This window comes from Diabrotica virgifera, chromosome 1 (genome assembly GCF_917563875.1).
Source record: "Diabrotica virgifera virgifera chromosome 1, PGI_DIABVI_V3a".
Lineage (NCBI taxonomy): Eukaryota > Metazoa > Arthropoda > Insecta > Coleoptera > Chrysomelidae > Diabrotica > Diabrotica virgifera.
The window spans coordinates 35,848,256-35,874,240 of NC_065443.1; the positions used below are offsets into that span (position 1 = coordinate 35,848,256).

The following is a 25,985-nucleotide window of genomic DNA, read 5'->3' on the forward strand; positions in this document are numbered from 1 at the left end:
AAAATAATATAAAAAATACATATTTGAAGTATTTCCTTTTTTCTGTTAGGATAAATGATAAGCTGCGCATTTTAAGCGCATATATGCTTTACTGTTAGCAATCTTTCCGCTTTTAAATGTATTTTAAGTTTCATTACTGTACCTTATAATCAGCATGTTTATACGGTACTATATTAATAAATAAATTTAAAAAATTGATTTACGCGGGTATTATCTCCTTTAAAAACCGTAAGTCTGTCAGACGGAATGTCTTTGTTCATGTGCTAAAATGAGGTCTCACCAGTTAATAATTAACACTCTCTTACATCTCACTAGATACATAAGTATTCTACACACATAAATATCTTTGTTCAATTCCTAGAGTTTTTGAGAAATGGTTGAGGACATGTTGTATGTGAATGCATCGAACCAACAGTATATATACTCTCCTAGAATAAGAGTTTAAAAAGGAGAAATTATCACGGTTATTTGTCACTTTAATCTACTCCTGTAGAAAGTGACTGCACAAAAGCTTGGGGAAAATGGGAAAGGAGTATGAACAGAGCATCTTAACTTGTGCATCCAGGCTTTCAAAATGCTCACCAAAATAGAGCAACACCTATTGCTCTGTTCGAAATTACTCTGTAATTTTCACATGCCAATATATCCCCCTTTTCGTATAAATTATATAGGGCATAATAAAACTTCGGTCCAATCTATGAGCCTATTTTCCTCTTACCATATCCTCTTGATAAGATTATATATTTTGTAGTTCTTTCCCTCCCTTCTTGAGCATTTGCACTGTTTTAAGATAGGTGGGTTTTATTTAAACATTTTAGTACCTAATAGTCTAAGAGCTGGGAGCGGATTTTGTGCGTGATAAGTAATATGGAAAAACTATACGGGGATATGTTAAATTAGTTGTGTACATGACTTTCGCCAACGGCCGGAATCCAGAGTGGGGAACGAGGGTAGTTATAAGGGGTCAAAGTCGCGGTTTTTATTATTTTTTAGGGGCGAAACTCTGCGTGGCCGACAAAGGGGTGGGGGTAGAGGTGAATATAAAAAATATAAAGGGTTTTTTGCGACGTTCGTGGTTGAGATAGTTCACCAAAATTTGGGAATAAGTAGACCATGACATAACTAAAATCCCCAGAGGCGGAAACCAGAGTTGGGGACGAGGCCGTTGGAGAAAGTCATGTACCCAACATATCCCCGTATAGTTTTTCTATATTACTTATCACGCACAAAATCCGCTTCTATCTCTCCGACTATAAGGTCATTTATACATTTCAAAACCAATTTTTTGACATAATCTTTTAAACAATTTTGTAACTTTTAGGATTTCCATCTGCAAGTAGAAGAAATAATCATCTAGGTACACATTTCGGTAAGTTTTATTACAAACATCTAATCTTTCATACTAATAATAAATGATTTGGTATTAAGAATTATTTCTATCTTTTTAAATTTTCCATTTGTGGTTGACAACTGATATAGAAAAATCATTAAGTAACTATTTAATATACAGGGTGAGGCAGATGAAAGTCCTATTAGAAATATCTCGAGAACTAAAGGAAACAGAATCATGAAAATTGGAATGAAGGGGTTTTGAAGAGTGATCTCTTTAATGAAAATATTTTCATCGATTTGCTACTTCCGGTTATACCGGAAGTGGCTTATAACTTCGTTTTTTTAAATGGAACATCCTGTATATTTTTACATTTTTGGATTCTTCTGGATGTCTTCTTTCTTAAAGTATGAGGTTTTGTAATGTTATACAGGGTAGTTTAAAAGATAATTACGTTTTTTTCTTAATTTCCTAGCAATATTCACACCCTGTAGAATTGTAGTAGTTTGACATCAAAAACTCTATGTTCAAATGGTTTTTAATATAGTCTAGTATTGTTAAAAATTGTTAGTATAGCTAAATGTTGAATTGTACTATACAGGGTTGATCGAAACTCGGAAAGAGTATTTTCTGAGTTTTCTTAAATAGAACACCCTATATTTTATTATTGTAATAAAGTGATATTTTATGCTACTTTTTTATTTCTTAACCATTCCCTATTAGTTCTTAGGCCCCCATATAAAATTATTATTTATGACCACACCGTTGAAACTTTTTGTACTTGTTATTTGGGTGGAGTCGGACAAATTTCGAGCTTAGCGCATCATGGCAGTGGGGCGTTTGTCTGTCAAGCGGTCACGAAGTTGTCAATTTTATCCAAGAAAAAAATTTATAACCACATTTGTCATTTTATTTTAGTCAATTGTTTTTATCATATAAACAGCGAAAATAATTTTGTCGGACAAAAATATTGGGGCATACGACGCGTCGGACACGCTAAATATGTGAAATTTATGAAAATAATAAATTTATTACCACATTGCTAATTTTATCCGAATATACCATAAAACATTTTTACAATAATGTGGTAACCTTGTCGGACAATTTTCACGGGGCATATGCGCAGTCGGACGCGCCGAAGATGTCAATTTCCTGAAAATTTTTTATTTATTACCACAGATGTCATTTTTATTTTGTGCTGTTCTTTTACATGTGTAATGCATATTGGATCACTTGTCGGACAAAAATAATGGGGCGTTTTGGAGATACAGGGTGTCAAAGTTAAACTTTTTTTTTATTTATTATTGAATATTTCCTGACAGGTATGAGATAACAACATGAAATTTGGTACGTGGAGGTTTTTTGGGTCGAGGAAACTAAATTCCCTACCAAAAATTATGCATTGCCCAGAGGGCGCCACATACGCCTTTCAGCACTTATTTATTACGTTCAATTTTTTTATTCCTCACTCTGTATAATTTTGACATTAAAATTTTTATTTTCCTATTAGTTTTACTTAAAAAAGGTATACTTCTTTCATCTCCCTAAACTCGACCGTTTTCGAGATAAACGCATTTTAAATCTGCGATACACCATCATTTTTAGCATAATATCATTGTAGTTACACCCGAAAAATAACTTAAAACCATAAAATTATCCAAAAATGTATCGCAAATTTCTTCAAATGGAATTTGCGATGCAATGACATACATTTGAGAACTGGCACAATTATTATGGTATTAAATTATTTTTCGGGTGTAACTACAATGATATTATGCTAAAAATGATGGTGTATCGCAGATTTAAAATGCGTTTATCTCGAAAACGGTTGAGTTTAAGGAGATCAAAGAAGTATACCTTTTTTAAGTAAAACTAATAGGAAAATAAAAATTTTAATTTCAAAATTATACAGAGTGAGGTATAAAAAAAATTGAACGTAATAAATGAGTGCTGAAAGGCGTATGTGGCGCCCTCTGGGCAATACATAATTTTTGGTAGGGAATTTAGTTTTCTCGATTCAAAAACCCCCACATACCAAATTTCATGTTGTTATCTCATACCTGTCAGGAAATATTCGATAATAAATAAAAAAAAGTTTAACTTTGACATCCTGTATCTCGGTTATTATAAACTTTGTACTAAGATAAGTTTAAATCTAAGCTAACTAACTAAGCTTAAATCGGTCTATTTTTACCTCAGGAACCTGACGTTAAGCTATGGCCCATTATTTACCAAATTTTACCTGTATATAAATTAACTGAAATTGAATGTATTGTTTCTCGATTCCACGTTAAGATATATATGGTCGCCTTTCTATGATTATCTCTCAAATGATCTAGTGTCCATCGAATGTACACTAGAGTTTTTTTTCTATTCGAAATAGAATAAAAAAATTATTTAATAGCCGGTAAATGAACTCGTATTGGTCTATTTTTAAATAAATCTATCTAAATTTAGGGTCGCAACCACTACAACTACATAAACCATTTCGGCGATAATGGTCAAATTGATTATACTTTTGGAACTAGATACCTTCTAATCGGTATTACCGATTTTGATCACTAAATATGAGTTTGAAACGTATTGAGAAGTAGTGTCTGATGCATCCAAGGTCAAGTAGGATAACTGAAGGTATTATAGGACTATTGAGCTTGAAAAACCGGTTTTTCTATAGGAAATAGATTTGATCACACTTATGAAGGCTATAACTTAAAAATTCGAATTTTCCCAAATAGAGGTATACACCGATAGACGCATCTGGAGTCCTCCTTAGTTGTTGGCGCAATTTGTAGGTTGAAATTTTGAGTAATTGTCTAAAAACCAAAATTTTCAGTTTAGTTTTTCGGTTTTTCAGCTGTACTGAGCCGTGTGTATCTCTGATGCTAACCACTTAAGCACTATTTGAAAGCTTAACTCAACGCTATTAATCTGGTGTACTTTCGGTTTTTCTGTCTCTCCTTGAACCTAAGATATATACCCCCAAAAAATATGCCGTTTTGTACCTACCAAGTCCTATAGCTGGCTTATGGGTGGTCGAAAGTCACAAGCTATACCGGTTCTGAATCGGCCCTGACCCCCTCTTAAAACATAGAAAAGAAATTCAGAACGGTATAACTTTTCCACAAACATACACACAAACATACAAAACATTTTCCCCTTTTTAAATAGAAATTGAATAAAATTTCTGAGATCGGTAACTTTTGAATGGTATATACAATTTTCAAAATGGCAATGGGATAAGACAGGGAGATTCCCTGAGTCCTCTGTTGGTCAACCTGATCATGGACAAAATAATAAAAAAAGTAAGAACAAAAAAAGGATACCAAATGTAAGAAAAACGACTTAAAATAATCTGCTATGCAGCCGACGCAATACTAATCTCTCAAAGTGAAGATGATTTACAACGTATGCTGCACGAATTTAATATAACCGCTAGAAAATTTAACATTTTAATTTCCCCAAAAAAGACTAAATGCATGGTTATAACAGTAGATCTAATAAGGTGTAAATTAGAGCTGGAGGGTCAAATAATATAACAAATCATGGAGTTTAAATATCTAGGCATCACACTATGCAACTACGGAAAGCTCGAAACAAAAGTGGAAGATCAGGTGAATAGAGCAAACAGAGCCGCAGGTTGCCTGAATGAAACAATATTTAGAAATAAAAACATCAGAAAAGAAGTGAAAGGCAGAATTTACAAAAGAGTCATCAGACCAATAATGACATACGCGGCAGAAACACAACCTGATACAGAAAGGACAAAAAAAGCTATGGAAACAGCAGAGATGAAAACATTGCGGAAAATCAATGGTAAGACGCTGTGGGATAGAGCTAGAAGTGTAGATATATGAAGGGGATGCAAGGTGGACAACATTAATAACTGAATGAAAAGCAGAAGAGTAGAATGGAACGACCACATAAGCCGAATGATAAAAAATAGAGTAGTAAGAACGGACAGAGACGGTTCCCCAATAGGAAGACGATCAGTTCCCCACGAAAAAGATGGAATGACAACTTACTGGAGGCACATTGAAAAACAGACAGAGTAATGTCTATATAAAAAGAAGAAGAAGAGAAGAATTTTCAAAATTAAACATGCGTTGGAAAGGTAATGTTCAGTACATAAGAAGCCGTAAAATCGGACTTAAATTTTCGAAATTTTTGGGAGTTTTGGGGACGAGAACGAAAAACAGACCCTAAATGGGAATGGCCGTAACATCCACACCCTTGTACCAAAACGGATGGTTGACATATTTCTCTTTTCCTATATTTTAAGATTGGATTTGGCCCAATTTTTTCAATTCAGTCACATTTAAAAAATCGAAAATTTCTTGTATAATGTAGTGTCGCATGTAAGGGAACAGCCGTTCTCTGGGATAGAAAAAAAATAATAAGCATCAAGGAGACCAAAGCGAACTATAAACAATTTTTCTCGGTTAGATCTACATAGATCAAACTGAAAATTTGTAGAAATACTCCTTATAATGTTTATAAGGACGTAACGTAGAGAACATTGCAAAATTTTAGAAAAAATTTCCGAAATTTGCCCTCTTATCGGAAAATCTTTTTGGAAAATTTTGGGTACAACTCACCGTCATGCCCTGTTAAGTGTTGTACATAGCGTAAGTACCAATTTATAGCTAAATCGATTCAAAAGAAACCGAGAAACACTGTTTTAAATTTTTTTTTGGTAACACCTCCTCCTCGATAGCCTAAAAGACTTAAGCTTTCTGTTCGTTTGCCCCAACATTTTTGTTAGACAATTAGATTTTTTGTTTAAGAATATAATTACGTGTAACTTACTGCCTTTGTCGGAAAAATGGTTTTAAAGATAAGGGATGCGCGAACCCAGCAGAGTTTAAAAGTATAATTTATTAATAAAAATTAAATTTTTAGTCCGACTTTGGATTTGACCCAATATTTTTGTCGGACACTTAGATTTTTTGATTTAGAATATAATTACTTATAACCTGATACTTTCGTCGGAAATTTTTTTTTAATTGAAGAAAAAAAACTACAGAACGATGTTTGTCGTTGTTCAAAGAGTATGTATTCAAATATCAGATCACAATTTTTCTAAAATTATCCCCTCTTGTCGGAAAATTTTTTAAGTAAATTTTGGGTACACCTCTACGTCATACCCTTTTAACTGTTTTACTTAGAGTGTGTACCAATTTTCAGCTATATCGATTTAAAAATAACCGAGAAAAACTGTTTTAAAATTTTTTTTGATAATACCTCCTCGTCGATAGCCTAAAAGAATTAAGTTTTCTGTTCGTTTGCCCCAACATTTTTGTCAGACAATTACATTTTTTGTTTAAGAATATAATTACTTGTAATTTACTACCTTTGTCGGAAAAATGGTTGTAAAGATAAGGGATACACGAACCCAGCATAGTTTAAAAGTATAGTTTATCAATAAAAATTAAATTTTTTGTCCGACTTTGGATTTGCCCCAATATTTTTGTCGGGCCCTTAGATTTTTTGATTTGGAATATAACTTCTTATAACCTGATACATGTGTCGGAAAATTTTTTTTAATTCGAGAAAAAAAACTACAGAACGATGTTTGTCGTTGTTCAAGGAGTATGTACACAAATTATCAGATCACAATTTTTCTAAAATTTTCCCTCTTGTCGGAAAATTTTTTAAAAAAATTTGGGTACAGCCAAGTCATACTCTTTTAAATCTTTTACTTAATGTGTGTACCAATTTTCAGCTAAATCGATTTAAAAATAACCTAGAAAAACTGTTTTAAAATTTTTTTTGATAATACCTCCTCGTCGATAGCCTAAAAGAATTAAGTTTTCTGTTCGTTTGCCCCAACATTTTTGTCAGACAATTAGATTTTTTGTTTAAGAATATAATTACTTGTAACTTACTGCCTTTGTCGGAAAAATGGTTTTAAAGATAAGGAATGCACGAACCCCTCATAGTTTAAAAGTATAGTTTATTAATAAAAATTAAATTTTTTGTCCGACTGTGGATTTGCCCCACTATTTATGTCGGACACTTAGATTTTTTGATTTGGAATATAACTACTAATAACCAGATACATGTGCCGGAAATTTTTTTTTAATTTGAGAAAAAAAACTACAGAACGATGTTTGTCGTTGTTCAAGGAATATGTACACAAATTATCAGATCACAAGTTTTCTAAAATTTTCCCTCTTGTCGGAAAATTTTTTGGAAAAATTTTGGGTACAGCTCTGCGTCATACCCTTTTAAATGTTTTACTTAGTTTGTGTACCAATTTTCAGCTAAATCGATTCAAAAATAACCGAGAAAACTATTTTAAAAATTTTTTTGATAATACCTTCTCGTCGATAGCCTAAAAGAATTAAGTTTTCTGTTCGTTTGCCCCAAGATTTTTGTCAGACAATTACATTTTTTGTTTAAGAATATAATTACTTGTAACTTACTACCTTTGTCGGAAAAATGGTTGTAAAGATAAGGGATAGACGAACCCAGCATAGTTTAAAAGTATAGTTTATCAATAAAAATTAAATTTTTTGTCCGACTTTGGATTTGCCCCAATATTTTTGTCGGACACTAAGATTTTTTAATTTTGAATATAACTACTTATAACCTGATACATGTGTCGGAAATTTTTATTTTTATTGTAGAACAATAACTACAGAACGATGTTTGTCGTTGTTCAAGCAGTATGTAGGCAAATATCAGATCACAATTTTTCTAAACTTTTCCCTCTTGTCGGAAAATTTTTTAAGAAAACTTTGGGTACAACTCTACGTCATACCCCTTTAAATGTTTTACTTAGTGTGTGTACCAATTTTCAGCTAAATCGATTTAAAAATAACCGAGAAAAACTGTTTTAAAAATTTTTTTGGTAATACCCTCTCGTCGATAGCCTAAAAGAATTAAGTTTTCTGTTCGTTTGCCCCAACATTTTTGTCAGACAATTAGATTTTTTGTTTAAGAATATAATTACTTGTAACTTACTGCCTTTGTCGGAAAAATGGTTTTAAAGATAAGGGGTGCGCGAATCCAGCATAATTTAAAAGTATAGTTTATTAATAAAAATTAAATTTTTTGTCCGACTTTGGATTTGACCCAATATTTTTGTCGGACACTTAGATTTTTTAATTTAGAATATAACTACTTATAACCTGATACTTGTGTCGGAAATTTTTTTTAATTGGAGAAAAAAAACTACAGAACGATGTTTGTCGTTTTTCAAGGAGTATGTACGCAAACATCAGATCACAATTTTTCTAAAATTTTCCCTCCTGTCGGAAAATTTTTTGGGAAAATTTTGGGTTCAGATCTACGTCATACCCTTTTAAATGTTTTACTTAGTGTGTGTACCAATTATCAGCTAAATCGATTCAAAGGTAACCGAGAAACACTGTTTGAAATTTTTTTTTGATAATACCTCCTCGTCGATAGCCTAAAAGAATTAAGTTTTCTTTTCGTTTGCCCCAACATTTTTGTCAGACAATTACATTTTTTGTTTAAGAGTATAATTACTTGTAACCTACTACTTTTGTCGGAAAAATGGTTGTAAAGATAAGGGATGCACGAACGCAGCATTGTTTGAAAGTATAGTTTACTAATAAAAATTAAGTTTTTTGTCCGACTGTCGATTTGCCCCAATATTTTTGTCCGACACTTTGATTTTTTGATAAAGAATTTAATTACTTATAACCTACTAATGTTGTCGGAAAAATGGTTGTAAATAAAAAAATTTCAGGAAATTGACATCTTCGGCGCGTCCGACTGCGCATATGCCCCGTGAAAATTGTCCGACAAGGTTACCACATTATTGTAAAAAGGTTTTATGGTAGATACCGTTAAAATTATCCATGTGGTAATAAATTTATTTTTTTCATAAATTTGACATCTTTAGCGTGTCCGACGCGTGATATGCCCCAATATTTTTGTCCGACAAAATTATTTTCGCTGTTTATATGATAAAAACCATTGATTAAAATAAAATGACCAATGTGGTTATAAATTTTTTTCTTGCATAAAATTGACAACTTCGTGACCGCTTGACAGACAAACGCCCCACTGCCATGATGCGCTAAGCTCGAAATTTGTCCGACTCCACCCAAATAACAAATACAAAAAGTTTCAACGGTGTGGTCATAAATAATAATTTTATATGGGGGCCTAAGAACTATATACCTAACTGCTTTAATTTATGAGTTATTGGTGATTCAAGCCAAACATTAATTTCAACAAAAAATTCGAGAAATTTTATTAGGTTGACCGTGAAAATATTCAATCACAAATAATTTTTCGGAAATAAATACATATTAATCTAGACTGATCTTTAAAATTGCCAATAATGGTTGAGCTATCAAAATACCTACGTAGTTAACCCGCGAGTAGTCGCGCGGTGAGATAGAATCTCAATTTTTATCCTTTTTCGCGATAACTTGATGAAAAATTTTGCAATTTTGAAAAAACTTCGTACGTGCCTCGAGGAAGGTATAGTAATGCGTAGGAATTTTTTTTCTTCTTCTTTTTGTGGAATTTATGGCTTTGAGGAGAGCCAATTAGCTTTAACCCGCGAGTAGTTTCGCCGTTAGATAGAATCTCACATTTCATCCTTTTTCGTAATATGTACAGTAAAATTTGTCAGTAACGGCCACTAAAAATGAAATAACTATTGGCCGATATAGAAAGGTGTACGGTATTGCCAGTTTTTGTAGTCTACATATAATTGGTTTGGGAAATTTTTAAACTGGCCGTTAGGACAGGTGGCGGATGTTAGCAGGAGGCCGTTACACAGGTTTTTTTAATAAAATTGTTAGAAATATATATTTTCAATATAAAAAGTAGATAAAAATGGTACAAAATAAAAATTTGATTTAAATTCGTATTTTGAGATAGAATCTCACACGCGACTATCGACGTTCCAGAAGTGAGCGCGACTACTCCCGGGTTAACATTCTTGGCGCGATTAACAATTAAGCACAAATTAAAGCATTTAGGTATAGGGAATGCTTAAGAAATAAAAAAGTACCATAAAATGTATTTTCATTGCAATACTAAAATATAGGGTGTTCCATTTAAGAAAATTCAGAAAATCCTCATTCCGAGTTTCGACCAACCTAAGTACTACAATTCTACAGGGTGTGAAAATTGCTACGAAATTAATAAAAAAACGTAATTATCTTTTAAACTACCCTGTATAACATTACAATACCGCATATTTTAAGAAAGAAGACATCGAGTAGAATCTAAAAATGTAAAAATATACAGGATGTCCTATTTAAAAAAACTAAGTTTTAGGCAACTTCCGGTATAACCGGAAGTGGCAAATTGATGAAAATATTTTCATTAAATAGATCACCCTTCAAAACCCCTTCCTTCCAATTTTCATGATTCTGTTGCCTTTAGTTCTCTAAATATTTCTAATAGGCCAGTTATCTGCCTCACCCTATATACAGAACTGATATCACAAGTAAAAACAGAAGAAAAACCAAAATATAAAACTGGACATATAAAAATATAGATAAGAAGATCCTATCTCGCCCAAGCTGTTTTACTTTAGACCAAGAATATAGGTATCTATGTTTCAAGTTTTGGAATGGGAAAATAAAGGTGTGACGATGGACAGTAAAAATTGAACCACCTGAGATTTGCTGATGATGTTGCATTAATAGAAAAATACAGAAGAAAATTGCAAATTGCAGAAAACGCCATTTGAACTAAATAAAAAATAAAAAGAAATAGTACACTTCGCGTCAAAAATAAACTGGTACAACTCTTAGAACCGAAAATCGCGTTTTTCAAGTTGTGTAAGTTGATCTTGTCAAATGTGTCATTCTAATTTCTAGGGTAACGTTGCCAGTCATCTCAATTAAGTACCCATACATTGATTCGTATTTTATTATAATTTATGAAAATATTTTAATTCAAAAATAATGATAGTTAATAAATGTAGATATAACTTTAAATTATTATGTTTAAATTAAAATCGAGAAGCGTGAGTGGTTTCTCCTAAATTTTAGATACTGTAAATACAAAACTCTATTTAGTTGTGGGATACTAGAATAAATACAAGGGAAAAATAAAAAAATTGATTTGAAATTAATAAAATATGAATAACTTTTACAGTGAACAAGTGTGGAATTTAAGTATTATGTATTACAATTCGAAACTGCTGAAATATTAATATTTTGTCATAGTTCCATTATGATTAATCACTTCTTGTAATCTTCTGGGCACTGAGAAATAAATTTAGTTATACATTTTCATCTTCGTCCAAGCTTTCCCAGGTTTCCTCAATGATGGTTAATTGGTAGTGATAAAAATAATACCTATCTAAAACCTTTATATATTTTAAACGTCATTTTTTTGTATTTAGATTTAGTGCAATTCCGTTATCTGTTATGGCAAGTGATATAAATAAAAATTGTTTCACTTACCTTTCTCCAAACATCTGGAGTTTCCAATAATAATTTCCTTAAATAATCACTTTGCATTGTGGTAAAGTTTACAAAATACAGCAAACGAAATCCAAATGAATCCAAAATAGACAAAATACGACGGTACACTGCGATAAACAATGAAAAATAGATATTACAAACATAACCTCTGTAACTTTTTGTATGTCAACCAGAACCAGAAGTCACGTGGTTTGGATTGCCTAATACATAGATACATGCGCGGCCAATTTGAAAATGAACGCAAATTGAATAGTAAATGGGCTCTCTTAAAATATAGGACATTGGTATTATGTTCATGGAATGTCTTTCTTGTGGTAACATTCCACCAATAATTTAATCAGATGTTCACCGAATGTTCCTTGAATGTCCAGGACATACAAACATTAATAGAACTTTGATAGTACATTCCTGGAATGTTTTGTGTTGTTAGGTTAAAGGTGAAATTTAATAGTCATTTTAGGCACAATAAGAGTCTATAACTGAAATAGTAGAACCTAAAAGAAAACATATAAACAGTATGTCGTCACTTTTTAGTGGCACCAAAATGATTTTATTAACGTTTCGACGTCCATGTCGGATATCGTTATCAAAATACAAAATATTAATAAATTAAACAAAAATGTTGTTGCTTAGTAAAAAATTCTTCTAATAATTGAATTGATGTGAACGTCGAAACGTTAATAAAATCATTTTTTTTTATTTTAATAAAAGTGTTGCAAAAGAAACTTGATCCATAATAAACAATCTTCGAAATAGAACTCTAGCAGCTCAAACATTTGCCCTTCCAAACCCTGAAAATCTAAACGAATACTTCGTTAATGTACGTAAAAATATAACTTCTACTATTTTGCGGCAAAAAGATCCCATTTCCTATCTCCCTAATTCAGGAGTGTTCTCGAATTCATTCTTTATAAGACCAATCGATATATCTGAACCGATCCAAACGGTCAATAGTATCAAAAGCAAATCATCCTGTAGTATTGATGGACTATCCATAAAAATCTTCTCAAATCTCACAGAAATTGTGTTGGAAATCCTCGTCTCACTAATTAATGATTCCTTTGAAAGAGGTAAATTCCCGGAGTGCCTAAAGATAGCCATTATTATTCCTCTTCATAAGGGTGGTGAAAAATCTAATGCTTGCAACTATAGACCTACATATTGCCTTACTACCGGTACTCTCCAAAATGATTGAGAGACTCATAAAAACCCGACTTATGTCCTTTCTAATTGATAACAACATCTTATCCCAAAATCAGTGCGGATTTTTAACTAATAAATGTACCACTGATGCCATGTTTTCTGTGCTTCATGACGTTTACCAAGCACTAAACAATAATCTTTATACTGCCACTGTTTTCTGTGACTATGCCAAAGCTTTTGATTGTGTAAATCACGACATTTTGATTAAAAAACTAAATTTCTATGGAATTCGAGGTATTTCTTTGAATTGGTTCTAATCTTACTTGAATAATAGGAAACAACTAGTTAGAGCAAATGATACTGACTCTAGTCTCAAAAACATTCTATGTGGAGTACCACAAGGTTCAGTATTGGGTCCTCTTCTGTTCCTTATCTTTATAAATGACATCACTAATCTAAAAATCGATGGGAAAATTTTTCTTTTTGCTGATGATACCAGTATCACTTGGAGCAACTCAACTATTGCATCTCTTCATGCAACTATAACTTCTGATTTGCTGACGATAAAAACCTGGTCTGACTCTAATTTACTCTCTTTTAACGTGGACATTAAGACAGTAGCATTATCCTATAAAAGTGATCTTCAACCCCTCCTTGTTAATAACAGCCAGATCTCTACTGTTGATTCTGTAAAATTTCTTGGTATTTTTTTAGACAGCAACCTCAAATGGTCTCTTCATATCGATTTGTTAAGTAAGAATCTCGCCTCAGCCTGCTATGCTATAAGATCTGTTTCGAAAGAACTCAATTTAACATCTTCTAAACTAACATATTTTTCCTTGTTCGAGTCTCATCTTCGATATTGGTCTAAGATAGCAACGTTTTCGAGAAACTATTTTAAGACAGCTGATTCTGTTATATATTGTTACCTATGCTTCCTCGAACACCGTACCGACCATCTGGCTGCTGATACAGGTTGCGTTCATTACTGCGCAGCACACCTGTACAGGTAAATACAAAATCAGGCTGATTGGTTGATTGTCAATTGATTGGTGCCATATTTTTTTGTTGATTGTCAAAATTTATAAAAATGGTTGATATTGCTAATTTTCTTTATATCGAATACAGGATGAGTCAAAACGCAAGTACATTATTTGCTTAGTAATTTTAAATAGAACACCTTAATTAATAATTTGCTCTGAAAAATGAAAATACCTCGAAAACTAACAAATTTAGGCATAGGGAATATTATACAAAAATTAAAGTACGGTAATGATACTTTTCGATGGTGATATAAAATACAGGGTGTTCCATTTAAAATTTCTGAGAAAAGAATGTACTTGCGTTTTGACTTGCCCTGTATTCGATATAAGGAAAATTAGCAATATCAACTGTATAATACTAACTAAGTCTAATACATACTAACATTTTTATAAATTTTGAAAGTCAACAAAAAAATATATCACCAATAAACCATTGCTGTTGTGCTTATTTTTATTTATACAGGGAACTGAACTTGTTACGTTTTTCAAAAAGAATTGGTTATAACTTTGTAAAAGTATAACATAACAAATCTTTATATTTTTGTGATGGGAAAGTTAAGAGAATTTCGAATATAAAATAAAATATAGGGTGTTCCATTTAAAAAAACATAAGTTTGGTTTGCCACTATGTTATCGAACACCCTGTAACATTCTAACTAATTTCGTAATGTAAAGCTGAAAGTTGGCTACAATTTTTGTTATCAACTTGTATTGCTATCAATTACTATAGCGGATCTACTGAGCTTTATTACACTCATCAATCACCCTGTATATTGAATTTAAATTATTTTAGGACGAAACATTTTTTTTGTCATTACTTTTTAAACCACAACAATGTCTGGCAATTATAGTTCATATTTCTAATAATGTTTAAAAAGTAATGACAAAATAATTTTTCGTCTTACAATAATTTTAAATTCGATATGTTTACCTGTACAAATTTGCTGCGCAGTAATGAACGCAAACTGTCTCAGCAGCCAGATGGCCGGTACGGTGTTTGAGGAAGCATAGGCAATAATATATTAAAAAACCAGTTGTCTTAAAATAATTTTTTTCCGACGTTGCTAGCTCTTGGTCCATATGGTCTTCCTTTTTGGGGTTCTAGTACAGCTGCTAAGTTAGGTGTTATTTTTAAATTACATAAAAGAGCAATAAGGTATCTGTTTGGCCTCAGAAGAACAATACATTGCAGAAGTTACTTCAAGGATCATGGAATTTTAACCCTTCCATCTTTATATATTTTAGAAAATGTTTGCTTAATTCGTAAAAATATGCATGTCTTTCCAGCAAGGCCTCATCATGACTACTCCACCAGAAATTGAACTTTTGATGTATATTTACCAATCCCGTCCTCTGAATTAGTAAAAAAATCTATATTATATTCCGCAAAAAAACTATACAACCATCTCCATTTACAACTCAAATCTGCAACACCTTTATTCAGTAGAAGATTTTCTTAATGACTAACTAAGAAATTACAGAAATGTACAAGTAACCAAACTTATCTATATTTGGGCGTCACATGCAGCAGCTTAAACTGATTAGTTCCTATGTCTGTATTTTACTTTGTTGTATGTTCACTTTGTAATTTCTATTAATTTTTGCAATATATCGGTTTTGTTTTATTTTCTTTACTTTATTAACTTGTATTTCTCTTACATTGACGATTTATCAAACTTCAGAAAATTGTATTTGTTATTGTTATTATTTATTTTTTTTTTCTGACTTCATGTTAAGCTTTGTCATAAAATTTGTATAATTTTCAGTGACAATAAAGCATATTTCTATTCTATTCTTAAATTGTGGCTTATTTCCCATTTAGGATAGTTGATTAAATTAAAAGGTACCCTCCCTCATTCCCAGAATTAATTTGTTTTTATTTTTGAAGTTCTATCTGATAAAATAAGTCTCAGCTTAACCCACCACACCTTTCCTCCCTTCACCCACGATCAAAACTTCATTTTTCGTTTTTGTTTGTTTTTAGGAGGGATGCAATCAATTTTAAAATTTCAAAAAATTCACACGTATAATTGAGGCTTTCACCAAACATGTCTATTTTTTATAGACCCGTACGTTGAGTATAATATACATAACCTCAAAATATTTTTTTATTAAGTTTTTTTGAAAAAAAAAGCGTTTAACTTTTTTGGAGATGGCTGGGGTCTACGAAGACGAAGAAAAAGACGAATTCTATGAAGTCTGGGGTAAAAGATTGCTGGAGTCTATTTTTTATTTTGTGTATTTTATCAAACACTATATTTCTAATTTTTTTCAGATTTTTCCGTAAGGTTCGCCACCACCAAAAAACTGTTTTTAGGGTTTTTTGGGGGTTTGAACGTGTTTCTCCTATTTTTAAATGTTCCAAAGGACTTAGCTACTTCAATTTACATATAACCTATAAAAAAACATTGGTTTGATCTATTTTGAAGTCTATCAAATAGGGAAAATCCCCAAAACCCCCGTAAGAACAGATTCTCGGATTTTTGAAGTTAGCGAACATTACGGAAAAATTTGAAAAAAATTAGAAATATAATGTTTGAAAAATACTCCAAATAAAAAAATTAGACCTGCAGTCATTTCCAAAACAAGTTATACGCTTTTTTCCAAAAAATAAATATAATTTTTGTTTAGGCTATGTACACTCAACCTACGGGTTTATAATAAACAGACATGTTTTGTGAAAGCCTCAACTAGGGGTGTGAATTTTTTGAAATTTTAAAATTCATTGCATCCTGTCTAAAAAAAAAATAAAAACGAAAAGTTTTTATGGTGGAGGAAGGGGAAGTGTGTAATGGGTTAAAATTACGCTGAGTCTTATTTTTTAATCACAAGGAACTTAAAAAATGAAAAAAAAAATAGTTTTGGGAGTGAAGGAGGGTACGTTTTACTTTATTTATCCCATCCTTAAGTGGAAAGTTTGATGCGCCACTGTCGACGCATGTGCGACTAAAAAGTGACGGCACAGTGTTCATACGTTTTCTTTTAGGTTGTACTTTTTAAGTTGTTTTTGTAAGTTATAGACTATTATCGTGCCCAAAAAGGAATTTTATTAGTAGTTAGATTTAAAAAAAATATGTATGAGTTTAATTGACGGTTCTGTCAAAAGTAAGTATGCTTTGTTGATACGTTAGCAGGTGGCGTTAGGAGCAAATATAATAATTTATCGAATTATTAAATTATAGAATTGAATAGAAAATATGCTTTATTGTCATTGAAAATTATACAAATTTTATGGACAAAGCTTAATATAAAGTCAGAAAAAATAAATAAATAATGACAATAACAAATACAATTTTCTGAAATTTGATAAATCGTCAATATAAAAAAAATACAAAAATACAAAATATAAGTTAATAAAGTAAAGAAAAAGAAAACAAAATCGATATATTGCAAAAATTAATAGAAATTGCAAAGTGAACATACGACAAAGTAAACTATAGACATAGGAACTAATAAATTTAAGCAGCTGAATGTGAAACTGGTACAACTCTTATAACCGAAAATCGTGTTTTTCAAGTTGTGTAAGTTGATCTTGTCACAAGTGTCATTCCAATTTCTAGGGCAACGTTGCCAGTTCAACGAAAATATTATATGAAACTAGGTAAAAACGGGGCTGTGCGACAGACCGCATTTTTTAATATACTAAAAACTAAAACAATGGTAATTTTCCGTCATCTCAATTTAAGTATCCATACATTGATTCTTGTTTTATTATAATTTATGAAAATATTTCAATTCAAAAATAATGATAGATAATAAATCTTGACATGACTTTAAATTATTATGTTTAATGTCAAATCGAGAGGTGTTTTGCAAATTTGTTTTTAAAGTTTTATGTATACTTATTTAAATAAATAGGGGGTCAAATTTAATTTAGTAAGTCTTATGTGAAAGATTTACCCTTCAACTTTGCAGAAAACAATCCTATAGATCTTCATTAGTAATTGAATGACCTCACCAGTTAAAAAAGTATTTTTTTTTTGCAAAAATGACCCCTTTTTAATTATTTAAACAATAATCGCCTTGTATGATTTGGATACTTTCTTGAAAATATCTTTTGTACCCAACTAAACTTTGATATAAAATTTGTTTCAACCTGTACGAATTTACATTTTGATTTAGATGTAGTGTAATTTTATTTTACTAGCCTAATAGATATAAAGTGTTGTAAACTAAAAGTCAAACAATTAGCCACGCACATCATAGATTAAGGGCCGGTTGTTCGAACGCTAATCAACATTGATCACTATCAAATACTTAATTACTGTCACAACTGTCAATGTCAACTTTGGTTGGGTTGCCGAAAACATAATTATTGATGACAATTATGAAATAAGTTAATCAATTTTGTTAATAATGGTTATGTTAATTGACTAACTAATCTCATAATTATAATTAACTATATTTTCAGCAACCCAACCAAAGTTGACATTGACAATTGTGACAGTAATTAAATATTTGATAGTGATCAATGTTGATTAGCGTTCGAACAACCGGCCCTAAATGACATCATAAACCACCGTAACTTGACGGCAAACACATTCAACAAATTGTTCCTCATCAAGTATATTCAAATGGGAAATAAGCCACAATTTTACCTAAAAATAAAATCATTTTTAGGTAAAATTGTGGCTTATTTCCCATTTAAATATACTTGATTATAAAAATATTGTTCCTCATATTTTTGATTTTTTGCTACCGTCAAGTTACATTGTTTCTCTTTTTCTTTACGAGTGTGAAACAATGATAACTATCTGTAATATAAGTGTTAGAATCATGTCCTATAGAAGGTTATGTAAGATTTTTGTTTGTTTTTTTTTATTCTTTTATTGCCTTTGGGAGCTGTTCTCCTTTAGCCAGCAACATTTCTTAAAATTAACGCCTAACTAAGCCTACCATAGAACAAGGCTATTACGAACCTAATCGACCAATCAAGGATAGGAAAGGAAAAGTGAAGTTGGTTAAAAAATAAACTATCGTTAAAATATAAACAAAATAAATGAAATATAATCGAAAACAATAATTTGACATTATATTTAACCTCCAATATTATGACATACGTCAGTTACCATTTACCATCTCACCAAATATAATAATGACGTCATATACTCGTCAGTACTTATAGCCCATGAAATGTTCGCTATAATAGGAATGGAATGTCAAAAAAATCTGATTATTCCCTATATATTTTTTCAAAAAATTTAAAATGTGGCAACAAGGGGAAAATTGCGTGCGTGTTTGACTTCGACTCTAGTATCACTTACTGATGTCAACTGTTAATCGCATATAGTTTATATTAGTGTAGGAAACAAAGGTTGAACCTTGCAAAATGGACACAAGTCCGGTTTTATTTTTTTTTTTTGGTATATCAAGGGGTGCTAATTATAAGACTAACTTTTTCTGAAAAAATTCGCCCCGGAACCTCCCTTTTCACCCCTTAAAGGGGGTAATTTGTGGTTTTTGCGAAACGTAGCCCTTCCTGTATCTTTTACAAAAAATTTCTTTTATAGAAATATGAAGAGGGCTATATTTTCTACGATTTATTTTCCGACAGCATCTGTCTATCATCCACCGTTTAGCGGGGGTGGCGCCCCAAAGTTGACAAGTTTTTAAAAAAGATGTTTTTAAAAAATATATATTTTTCCCTAACTGTAACGGAAATTAAGAAGAAATCCTGCGGCAATTATTCACAAATAATTGATTTATTTTTTTGGTATAGGTTTCACTTAAGGGTAATTGCCCTTTTTATAAAGTTATTTTCTTGGAATCCTCCACACACAATGCACTTTATTAATATTCTTCATATATCATTTTGTGCACGTTATTATTACCCATGCATGGACTCCAAAAGCGATTTCCTAGTGCAACCCCTGTAGCCAAAAAAAAATTAAAATGAAGAATTGAAAATCTTTTTTTTTTTTTGTTTTTTTGCTTTTTGATCCATATGGGCATATGCTTCATCAATAATGCTTTTCAAAAATATATATATATATAGGGTGAGGCAGATAACTGGCCTATTAGAAATATCTCGATAACTAAAGGCAACAGAATCATGAAAATTGGAATAAAGGGGTTTTGAGGGATGATCTATTAAATGAAAATATCATCTCTTTGCAACTTCCGGTTATACCGGAAGTTGCTTATAACTTCGTTTTTTTAAATGGGACTATAAAATTTCATAAAATTTCTATATTTTTACATTTTTGAATTCTCCTCAATATCTTCTTTCTTAAGAAATAAGGTTTTGTAATATTACACAGGGTATTTTAAAAGATATTTACGTTTTTTTTTATTAATTTCGTAGCAACATTCACACCCTGTAGAATTGTAATAGTGTGACATTAAAAACTCTACTTACGTTCAAGTGATTTTTAATATGGTCTATTATTGTTAAGAATCATTAGTATAGCTAATTTTGAAATATTAGTATACAGGGTTGGTCGAAACTCGGAATGAATATTTTCTGAGTTTTCTTAAATAGAACACCCTGTATTTTAGTATTGTAATGAAATTATATTTCATAGTACTTTTTTATTTTATAAGTATTCCCTATACCTAACTGCTTTAATTTGTGAGTTATTGGTGATTCAAGCTAAACATTAATTGCAACAAAAAATACGTAAAATTTTATTAGGTTGGCTATGAAAATATTCAATCACAAACAATTTTTCAGAAATAAATACATATTAATCCAGACCGATCCTTAAAATTACCAATAATGGTTTAGCTATCAAAATAGCTACGTAGTTAAGATTGTTTTTGCGACTAACAATTAAGCACAAATTAAAGCAGTTAGGTATAGGGAATGCTTAAGAAATAAAAAAGTACCATAAAATATCATTTCATTACAATACTAAAATACAGGGTGTTCTATTTAAGAAAACTCAGAAAATACTCATTCCGAGTTTCGACCAACCCTGTATACTAAAATTAAAAATTTAGCTATACTAATGATTCTTAACAATAGTAGACTATATTAAAAATCATTTGAACGTAAGTAGAGTTTTAGTTGTCAAACTACTACAATTCTACAGGGTGTGAATATTGCTACGAAATTAATAAACAAACGTAATTATCTTTTAAAATACCCTATATAACATTACAAATCCTCATATTTTAAGAAAGAAGACATCGAAGAGGATCCAAAAATGTAAAAATATACAGGGTGTCCCATTTAAAAAAACGAAGTTATAAGCAACTTCCGGTATAACCGGAAGTTGCAAAGAGATGAAAATATTTTCATTTAATAGATCATCCTTCAAAACCACTGTATTCCAATTTTCATGATTCTGTTGCTTTTAGTTCCCGAGATATTTCTAATAGGCCAGTTATCTGCCTCACCCTGTATATATATGGTTATTGCAACATCCCTGCGGAAACCACCCCTATCCTTGAAATATACTGCAGAAACTACCCCTATCCCTTGGCGAGCATGTTTTTACCATTTTCTCATTACCTATGCATTCTTTTTAAACAAAAGTTACACAAGTTAAAGACTACTATTTACTCTAAAAATTAGGTCCTATTCATATTTTTCGTATAAGCAACCGTTACGGCACAGTGGCGCCGTAAACCTCATATATGCTTTGGCGGGCTTCAGTTTTTGTTTTTTTTTGTTCGTCATGTGTTCGTTTTATTGATAAACTACTTATGTAAAATAAAACAACACAGTGTAACCTACAAATTATGACTTATGCACATTTTACAATATTTGCGCCCCAAAGCCACAGTGGTGGCCCAAAATAAATTTTTGCATATTTTCGCCACCTACACGCATTTTATTGCATTAATGCTACCCTAATAACACCCTTAGGTGGTCGCTAAGCAGTGGCGGACCCAGGGAGGGCTGATGGGGGTGATCACGTCCCCCCTCTCAAACCAAGTGATATTATATTCAAAGATTATAAAAACATTCTTTTATTTTTATAGAAATTTAGACAATTGGCACCCCCCTCTTAACGATGCTGGATCCTCCACTGTCGCTAAAGCATAAGAAGTACACCATTCTTATAAAAATAATAATATAATATAAGTATTTCTGTAAAAATAAATGAATATTTTTATAATCTTTGAATATAATATCACTTGGTTTGAGAGGGGGGGCGGTGATCACCCCCATCACCCTCCCTGGATCCGCCACTGCTTAGCGACCACTTAAGGGTAAATATTGTGCTATTAAGGTAGCATTAATGCAATAAAATGCGTGTAGGTGGCGAAAATATGCAAAAATTGATTTTGGGCCACCACTGTGGCTTTGGGGCTCAAAGATTGTAAAATGTGCATAGGTCATAATTTGTAGGTTACACTGTGTTGTTTTATTTTACATAAGTACTTTATCAATAAAACGAACAGATGACGAAAAAAAAAACAAAAACTGGAGCCCGCCAAAGCATAATATGAGGTTTAGGGCGTCACTGTGCTGTAACGGTTGCTTATACGAAAAAAATGAATAGGACCTAATTTTTAGAGTAAATAGTGGTCTTTAACCTTGTATAAGTTTTGTTGAAAAAGAATGCATAGGTAATGAGAAAATCGTAAAAACATCCTCGCCAAGGGATAGGGGTAGTTTCTGCAGTATATTTTCAAGGATAGGGGTGGTTTCCGCAGGGTGTTGCAATAACCATATATATTTTTGAAAAGCACTATTGATGAAGCAAATGCCCATATGGATCAAAAAAAAAATTCAACTCCCCATTTTATTTATTTTTTTTTTGCTACAGGGGTTGCACTAGGAAATCGCTTTTGGTGTCCATGCATGGGTAATAATAACGTGCACAAAATGATATATGAAGCATATTAATAAAGGGCATTGTGTGTGAAGGATTCCAAGAAAATCACTTTATTTATTAATTCTTCTTTTTTTTTGGGTGGTTCCGGGGAAAAATGGGGGTGCATTATACAAATTTGTAAATAGCACCAGTACATGGGTAATCGCTGAAAGTCTTTTTACTCTAGCATAAACGGTTCAGATGGTATAAAAAGGGGTTTTCTAAAATGTAACACCCTGTAATTAAAAATAGGGCAATTACCCTTAAGTGAAACCTATTGGGACCGTGCAAGTTCGGAAATGCGACACCTGGTTTCTTCGCTCTGAACTTTTATTCGCACTTTTAATTATATTGGCCAATCATATGGTCCTGGTTACTGGATAATTGTCAAGGCCATAATCCAAAAAAAAATAATAAGAAGAAAAAATAAGATTTAGGTTATGTTATTAAATCGTCAACAATTGTATGCATAGAGGTATATATTAACATAGAGTGAGCCCTCACTCCGCCACCACTGACGACAAGATCTCTTCGACTGGTTTGCGGTATCTCTTTCTAGCACAATGTATCGAGAAACATAACATGAAACTAAGTGGGGGTACGGGACGGCAAGTGAAATAAGGAGAATTGCTTTATTCTTCTTTTTTCTTTAATTATTATGACAAGTGACAAGACAACATAACCCAAATAATTTAATCCGGCCCTATTTCTATTTTTGAACAAAATGTTGGAAATATCTTAGTTTATTTTTAGTTCTAGCTTATTTATGGCTAGATTGAAAATCTGAATTTTCTAATATTGCTTCATGATTATCATCAGGGACTTGATTCGGTTCTTAAACAGGTAAATTTTCTGTCTCATCTGATATTGATTTGGTAGTGGAATTCTTTAGTGTATTATTTGGACTTTCATTTTCATCTTAATCACTATTGTGATTCAATAATTTTAGGTCACTTTTAGGAGCTGAGTACTTCGTTGCAACTGTACTTTTCTTTCTGTTTGGATACTGCATTAAGGCATAATGTACATTGGCTTCTAAAAGATAATCCTTTTCAACTAAAGGATCAAACTTACTCATTCATACAAATTTTCTTAGTAATACTTTGTCTGAATCTTTCATGAAGAAATAGAATTTCTGCTAGTTGATCTTCATTGATAAGTAAACACATGTTCATGATGTGTACAATAGGGAACTTGCACAATTTTTTTTTATTGCATAATAATGTTCAGTTTTGTTTAAAAATGAGATTTCCAAAATTTCACGCTTCAAAAACTCGTAATAACTTAGAAATACGTATTTAAAGTCTTCAGCGGTATAAAATAGTTCAAACGACCCGTGACGTCACATAGTTTTACATTAGTTATTATTATGGTTATATTTCGCTGTGTCTAAGTACACGCTAACGTGTACGCAAATAAAAAAGTTAGGTATGTACACGCGAATTAAACTTCATCAAGCCAGTGACGTTATTATTTAGCGTGCGCAGTGACTGTATATTTTGGTACATGCTATTTTGATATGTTTAGCGTGTGTTTGATAGAAAAATATTTGTTAAAGGAAGGGAAGCAGAACGATTCAGATGTTTCAAACTTAATTGTAATAAATCAATGTATATATTAAAGTATATATTTAGGTTAGCAAAATAAATATATGTATTTAGTTGACATAACACGTACAAAATATTATAATTTTTATACGTAAGTTAATTATTATAATCAACTATTCTAAATGGGAAATAAGCCACAATTTAACTAAAAAAATGATTTTATTAACGTTTCGACGTCCAAATCGGATGTCATTGTCAAAATACAAAAATTAGTCATATTAAATAATTAGAAAAATTTTTTACTAAGCAACACCATTTTTGTTTAATTTAATAATATTTTGTATTTTGACAACGACGTCGAAACGTTAATAAAATTATTTTTTGGTTAAATTGTGGCTTAGTTCCCATTTAGAATAGTTGATTACAAAAATGCCACAAGGATAATAGCTTCAGAACAAGTTAATTATTATTGTGAAAGCTTTAGGTCTTCTTTTTATTTTAATCTTTTACGGTAATACATACTATTTCATTTATAACTAAAAAAAATATATATTAATTTATAGTCTCTTATCTTTTTCGTACTGTTTTAAAATGTTCTTAAACTCATTAAAAGAACTAAATAATTGTCCACACTCCGTAGTTAATTTAAAAACAAACACTAAACAAATAAAAAATAAGAATTCACTGACACTCTAACTTTTTTATTTGCGTACACGGTAACGTATACCTAGACACAACCTTATATTTAGGTATATTCTTCTTCTCCTTCTTTAGTTTATTGGCCTCCACCTACTTGGGTATTTGGCAAGTTCATCGTCGTGGAATTAGTCAAAAATATTTATATTCTAATGACATTTATCGTATGTCATTGTAATAATAATATACCAGTTTGTTAAAATTGTAGTTTTATACTGTTTTTGAAGGAAAGGAACGAAGGTTTACTATTGAAAATAAAACCATTTTGTAAAAGTACGAAATTTTCTATGAATAGTTCAAACGATCAAAAACACTTGTAACGTCACATAAATGTATTTTCTACTGACGTTTATAACGTCTAATTTAAAATTCTGTTTACTTTATTGGAAAAATGTAAATGTAAAGCCAAGTGACGTCACGATGCGTTTTGGACCACCTGTTTAAATTTGAATTTTTAATCGTCTTTAGGGGCCAAACGAAAGACAAACAAAACTTTTTTTTCTTTGATACATGTTTTAAATTATGTTGTGTGGTGATTTATAACATTTTTTTCGAATTTAAAAATTTATGCAAGTTCCCTATTGGTTGCTGTAGACAGTAAACTTCATATAGAGTGCAGAGCATCTGGTATATAGAACATTTTTCCATTTAGTGATGTCTAAATTTCTGGTTTTCAATGCTAGATTCACTGCTTTCCATATAACTCCATTGTATCTTTTAACTTAACCATTTCCTTCAATATGGTGTTGTTCTACTTGAAGATATTCCTTTAGAGTGTAGGTAATTAATAAATTCTTGGTAAGTCAAGCTAGTCCCCCTGTCTGACTGGACGTATCTTAGCATGGAAATCTTGAAAATTCATCAATTTTTTTTTGTTCAGAATCTGTGAGGATACGTGAGAAAAAAGTAACGGGTCTTCCAGATTGACTCAGCATGATAGCAATAGCAAATTCATTCATGTATCTGTTTCAACAATGAGAATTTATTTTTCATTAATTACTGTCCATAGAAGTGCAATATTGTATATCCCA

At 31.3% G+C, this 25,985-nt stretch overlaps 1 protein-coding gene across 1 annotated transcript in view; it reads left to right on the top strand.

Moving 5' to 3' along the window:
* The first annotated feature begins 1,321 nt into the window (after positions 1–1,321).
* The window catches only part of LOC114331384 (uncharacterized), a 217,656-nt gene continuing 192,992 nt past the window's right edge, over positions 1,322–25,985 (top strand). Inside the window, exon 1 of the mRNA XM_050648227.1 lies at positions 1,322–1,369. The gene's annotated coding sequence lies outside the window, so the exon portion shown is untranslated. The remainder of the gene's footprint in view (positions 1,370–25,985) is intronic.